The sequence below is a fragment of the Pelodiscus sinensis genome, chromosome 6, assembly GCF_049634645.1.
Source record: "Pelodiscus sinensis isolate JC-2024 chromosome 6, ASM4963464v1, whole genome shotgun sequence".
Classification (NCBI taxonomy): Eukaryota; Metazoa; Chordata; order Testudines; family Trionychidae; genus Pelodiscus; species Pelodiscus sinensis.
The window spans coordinates 37,712,126-37,718,902 of record NC_134716.1 but is presented as its reverse complement, the minus strand read 5'-3'; the positions used below and the strand labels follow the sequence as shown (position 1 = coordinate 37,718,902).

Here is a 6,777-nt window from a genome sequence, read left to right as displayed (position 1 = left end):
TAAATTTTTAAAGAGACATGTGTTTCATTTCAGGATAAACGCTTTATTCTAAATTTGAGATCAGCATCATATATAAAACTTTAGCTAATAGATTTCACAGAATAGTTTGTGCAGAATCTGAAAATCCAAAATTAGGAGCATGCATGACCCTTTATGAGCTTACATGGCACAATGTCCAAGCTAGTTTCTATTGATTCTGAACTTTATCTAGAAAATATGACACCCTCTTCCCTGACAGCATGTATTACCAAAGTGCTAAAAGACCTGGCATGTTTCTCAACCCAGCACATCCACAAGTCAAAACTAGACTAAATAATTTAGCACCAAATGTTACTTTAAGGTGTTAAAAATTCCTTTGTCTCCCAAGTATCCTAAACTAAAGTACCATTCATCATCTCCCTCAAAAAAGACCATCCAGTTTTAATGCTAGAAACTTTGGAGTTTACGCTCACCAGTGAGTTAAAAATAAAGTTGTTTCAGTATTGCTGTAGCCATGTTGGTTCCACAATATGAGAAAGACAAGGTAAGGCAATACCTTTTATTGGACCAACTTCTGTTGATGGAAGGGACAAGCTTTCAAGCTTCACAGAGGTCTTCTTCAGGTTGAGCTTCTATGGAGCTCCATCAATAGGAGATACTCCTCATCCACCTTATCTCTTAAACTGCGTGTTCTGCAACATCCAACTGTCTCCTGGAGAATTCAGAGACTTTGTTTTCTTCTTTAAGGAGGCACAACACAACAATTTGCCACAATATCAGGATATGATATCCACTTTAGTAGAAACAGATTAATAGTAAATCAAGTTTATAATCAAAATTTAGGTGAACACAGGTATAAAAGGTAAAATTAGAAATGGTTACTGACAGATACACATGAAAAAATATCTAAGAGTCTAAAACTTAATTTGGCGGGTTTTGGTTCAAAGGTTTGGGCAAGGCTTTCTCACCCACAGTCTTCCAGCAAGATGATGATTGAGTATCAGCTTGGTCCCAAAGATGTTGGTGCCTTTGTCATCTTGGGTGAAAAAGATAACATTGGTTTCTCTGAAAGTCCCTTGAATATTAGAAGTAGATTCTCCTGAAGGTTATCTGACAAGGTAAAGTTAATTCAACCACTGAGGAAGGGTACATGGATTCTATTGGTGAAGGAGGCTCCATGATTTACACACACACACACACACACACACACACACACACACACACACACACACACACACACACACGTACGTTTGCTGAAGTTCAAATAATCCAGTTCCCTGCCAACTCCTCCCCCTGTTGTCCTGATGATCCTGTTTACTACATGGCTGCGTCTAGACTGGCATGATTTTGCGGCAATACTTGTAACAGAAAAGTTTTTCCGTTAAAAGTATTTCCGCAAAAGCGCATCCAGATTGGCAAGTTCATTTGAGCAAAAGATTTGCTTTTGCGCAAAAGCATCCGTGGCCAGTCTAGACGTGATTTTGCACAAGAAAGCTCCGATCGCCATTTTAGCCATCGGGGCTTTTTTGCACAAAACGATTCTTTCCTGTCTACACTGGCCCTCTTGGGCAAGGCATATTTTGTTGAAAGGTTATTATTAGTAGTGTATAGTGTGTGAATGCAGGAGTTCTTTGGGTCACACACCATACTTTAAATAGATCTATTCATGAGCAATACAAGGGATGAGTAGTTCTGGCATTCTTACTAAGAAGGCACTTATGCGACTAACAGCAGGATCAAGTCTCAGCATGTGTTGCTTGACAGATTTCAATGGAGGTATGCAGAATCACATCTGCTGAAAATCTGGCCCAGTATGCATTAATTGGTATAATACTGTGATTAGCTTAATTAATGTTCACAGACCCATGTTTCAGTTTCTTCATAAGTTGGCTATCCACTCTGATTATTGGTTAGAAAGAAAATATATGAGGAGAGAAAAACAAATCAAAGTTTGAACGGGTAAAATAATCCATTATTTTTTGCCTAATGACACTTGCAAACTGTGGAATATTTCACTGGTTCAATACTTGTTTGTTTACATAACCTTGTTTTTTGAATTGCACATTTATGCATTACATTAACATTTCATGTGCTGCACACTACATTTCACGGTGACACTAAAATTAAATCCTACTACACTACACTTTATATCAGACAACAAAGAAAAGTGTAAGAAAAGAAGTCTTAAGACATGCTATTGCTAGGCAGCAACGTGAATTGCTTTTTTTATATCAGTTTATAAAATATTTTTTCCTTTCACTGTTTGGCACATTAATTTTTTATTTTAGATTAAAAACAAAAAAAACCTTTAAAATAAATGACATTTGAGCAATTGAAAGGTGCCAATTGACAGCACCAGAAACCAAAACCCTCTGTTCATCCACTGAATGCATGCTCCACCATATTGCCCTGAAATGCTCGCCTAAGGAGGCTTCAGTTTAGTTTCTATGCTCCTTCAGTTTTTGCCTTTCCCAGTAGAAATAAGTAACCAGAGTGCTAATTAGTACCAGACACCTCAGTGACTTTTTATTATGTCTCTCCCGGAAAGACCCAAAGCTATCATTCAGGAACAGTTTTTGGTTACTTCTGATCTATTCTGGAGTCTAAACGGCAACCAAGAAGTGAAAGATTATCCTATTATCCCATGTCTTAGTAAAGTATGTGTCAAAATAGTTCATATAATTTGCCAGCCAGGTCTAAAAAATAAAACAGAAGCCACGGGCAGATTTTGGAATCACGTGCATTAGTAAACAGTTTGCCAGCTAACAAAAACAAGCATGCCAGGAACTCAATGCCAGGAGCTTGCCATGTCCCATTGCCCCTGTCTAGAGTAGGAAGATCATTAGTAGTTTCTTTTACTTTTTTGGTGATTCCATGAAATGGAGCAACCATCTATTCTTCCCATGTGGCTAACAGCTGTTAAGGAGATTTCTTAGGCTGACATTACATAGACATTATATTACACCGTAGGTCAAGTGAACATCAGAGAACATGGATGCCTCCTACGGATCTATTCTAGGAGCAGGAACACTTCAGGGCTCTAGCCAGGATCCATTTTTTTAAAATTATTGAGCACCAAATGGTAGCTGTAGTTTTAGTTTTATGCTAAATAAGAACGAAACTTCATAGAAGTGTTTGACCACACCTCCTATGCTAGGTTGCAGTTCCTGGGTAAGTCACCGCTTTTTCAGGGTCACATCTGCAAATCAAGGAGTAAGAGCTGATAGAAGTACGGGGTGGAGGAGGCATTATGCCTGAGGGATTTGACCAAGTAAGTGTGCACTGAAATCATCTATCATACTTACCCCTGAAGGCAAGTTTACACAGAAACATCAAGAAAAGGAGGAGGTGGACATCCCTCATAACTTTTAATTCAGTGGTTAAGGTACTCACATGAGATGCAACAGACTAGGAAGGGACAAGGGATTTGAACAGAGATCTGCCACCTTTCATGAATCTGTCAGAGAGAAAGCCTAAGTATGATTCTGTAACCTCGTGGTTTGAGCACTCACCTAAAGGTGAGAAATCCAGGATGAAGCCCCCCTACTTAATATAATTATATATCCACAGCTGAACATCTTCAACAGAGAGCTTAGTGCTTAGAGTATGGACCTGACAGAATAGATCCCTGTTTAAATCCTTTCTTCTGTCAGGGGAGACTTGAACAAGGAGTCTTCCACAGCCTAGGTGAGTATCCTAACCAGAGGGCTAACAGTTATGAGTGATCACTTTCTCCTCCCCTGGCCCTTTGTGTTGAGCTCAATACAGGGCACATAAGTCATAGTTGAATTTAGGCCTGACTAACTTTATTACTTCTGGGGAAATTCTGCACCATTGTGCACAGTAGATCCAGATGAGGAGGCATGGGATGAACAGAGCAAGGCACATAGGATTGCCAGGGTGTGTCAGACTGGAAATAAGAAGGGATAAGAGGCAGACTGGGGGGTGGGGGGGGTAGGCTCAGGAGCTAGTGAAGTGACAGCATCCAGACAGAAGAAAAAAAGAAGTAGGGCTGAAGGGTCACCTGGGGGCACAGGGTAGAGAAGTGCAAGGACAAATGGGAATGGGAAATGGAGCTGCAGGGGCACAAGCAGATGTGACTGACTGTACAGAAGAGGGTTGAGTCAGCAAGAGTCTGCATGAGGAAGGCTTCCCCAATTCCAAACAATTCCTTCATCCTGTCCAAAAAACCCCAAAATAACCTGTCCGAGACCTCTCCTGCCCACAGCCAACAGCCTTCCAGGTTCACTCTAAGCCTTCTTCCTTCTCCCTTAGCTCCTCCATTATCCCTGATTCTCTCAAGTCTTTGCACTGCTTCTGAGGGGTGCAGGAAATACTGTTCAGAGTTATAGTTTAAATGTCAAAAACATTTGTCAAAAAACATTTCTTGGGTCTTTTTTGTTGTCTGTTGTTACAAACATATTTGCTGGCAGATATTTTGAAATAAATTGCCAAACTAATTGAATCTGACATAATAATACCGTGTTATTTTGGCAAATAAAAATTAATACTTTTATAATATTGCATCCAAATTTAATTGTTGGCACATAGTTCACTAAGGAGTACTTCATGTAAATAAAATGTTTAATGAAAGTTAGTAAAACTAAGAGATATTTGAATTAGCTTTCTGGTTTGTGGGCAAAAGATTATTATAGTAAGGACACTCCCTTGCCCTAGATTCTGCCCTCACCCCCAAGACGTCATAATTATATTACGATGAGGATGTGTGGGAATAAATGTATGTGTAATGCTAACTAGCCATTAATTACCTGTTAACAATTAAGACACTTTATGTCTTGGGCCTAAGTTTGCCTACCAGCTCCTTATCACGTGGCACCTTCTGGCATACTGTTTCCAAGAAACCTCTGTTTGCATTTATTAATGGATTGTTGCATTGATCATCATCTAAGCCAACACTGACTACAATTGAGAGAAAAGAACAGAATCCTCTCCACACATAAAAAGCTTCACATTCATCTTATCATCAATAGAAATACCAGTAAATAGCAACTTAGTGAAAGACTTTTGAAAAGAAGGTGTGAAAATCAACCAAGGATGTGCAAATGACTCTAACACCCATAAGTGTGTGAAAGAAAGTGAGTATGTATATGTGTTATTTAAACAGTAAGAGATCTCAGAGTTAAATCAATGTCATTCTAAACCCCAATAGCAATAGAGAGGTAGCTGATCTTCCTAAAACAAACCATCTTGTTTGTTTAAACCATCTTGTTAGTCTTTAAATTGCTACATCGTTTTTCCTTTTATTCTAAACCTGGTAAGTGTGGAACTCTAGAAATAATTTTGTACCTATGCAGTACTGCCAAAAAGATGCAGGCAAGGTGTTAAAATAGGGAGGGGAAATAGACTAGATAAACAAAAGTTTGATGTGATCTTTGTGAACAGTGAAGTTTAATGGGAGAAAACAGCCCAACAAAGAAGTTAATAAGCTTCAGGAGGCAGTCGTGTTAGTCCGTTACAGAAAAAAACAACAAATGGTCTGGTAGTACTTTATAGACTAATAAAACATGTAGATGGTATCATGAGCTTTCATGGGCACAGCCCACTTCTTCAGATGACCGGAGTTATGAGTTTAGGATGTGCAAACCCAAAATAAATAGAAGAGGGGAAGGAGAGGAGGGGGGGGGGGGGGGGAAGGCAGGGAGATGGGGGACAGGGAGCTACAGGGAATCAGTAAGTATCTAAAGATTGGGTAGTTAAAATGAAGCAGATAAGAATCAATGTCAATTGATAGTATCCTTCCTGACTTAAGAGCTGTCTGCACCTTCAACGGCTGTTAAGTTGGCAGTGCAAAGAAGTTAATGTAATGTTAAATAATGTTAAAGATATTAACTTCCTTAATACCAAGGCAGGGACTAGCTCTAATAGGCTCTTTCTTAACTAACTAGCTTCAATCAAAGGGAAAAGCTTCTTCCCTTAACCTTCCTGATATTAAGAGAATTATTTTCCTTGACTTGTTCATTATAAATTGATTTAATTACTTATTGTAGTAATTGGCAAGCTAGATAAATTGAACTATTGACTTACTGATTAGATTTCAACTGCAACCTTGATTTGACTATTGTATAATATGATTGTAAATTAAATTAGGAAAACTAAGTTAAGTCATCTATTGACGTACTTTACTTGAACTCATATTTGTTTTATAACTGCATGCTTAATCTTTGAATATGTTTTTAAAAAGATACACTGAACTAAGTGGCTGATCTCTTAAAACCTCAATGCAGACAAAGTAAACTACATAGAGGGAAAAGGTGAAATCATTAGAAATAATTCCTGAATCCATCCTATAGTTTATTTACTTAAAACACTAATTATCCCTACATTGCCTAGGATCCCCGTCTGATAATGGGCTCTGAGGGTACGTCTAGACTACAAGCTTCTTTTGAAAGAGAGCATCTAGACTACAACCACTTCTTTCGAAAAAGCGAGCCGCTATTTCAAAAGAGAGCACCCAGGCAGTCTGGATGCTCTCTTTTGAAAAATCCCTGTTTTCATTCAAGAATGCCTTTTTCTGAAAGAGCACTTTCAAAAAAAGACATTCTTCCTCGTAAAATGAAGTTTACCGTGGTCAAAAAACCCACTGCGTTCTTTTGATTTAATTTCAAAAGAATGCAGTGGCAGTCTAGACACAGGGGAAGTTTTTTCGAAAAAAGGCCACTTTTTAAAAAAAAAAAAAAACCTGTAGTCTAGACACACCCGGAGTCCACTTGTGGAACCAGGCTCCACAGCTGAGTTAGGTGAAGGGACACTATGTTCTTCAGTTCATACATCACTGTT

General features: G+C 38.6%; 1 long non-coding RNA gene across 1 annotated transcript in view; it reads right to left on the bottom strand.

The window, feature by feature from the left end:
• Positions 1–677: 677 nt before the first annotated feature.
• LOC142830049 (uncharacterized) overlaps positions 678–6,777 on the bottom strand; it is a 66,667-nt gene continuing 60,567 nt past the window's right edge. Inside the window, exon 3 of the long non-coding RNA XR_012905071.1 lies at positions 678–1,089. This is a non-coding gene — a long non-coding RNA (uncharacterized LOC142830049). The remainder of the gene's footprint in view (positions 1,090–6,777) is intronic.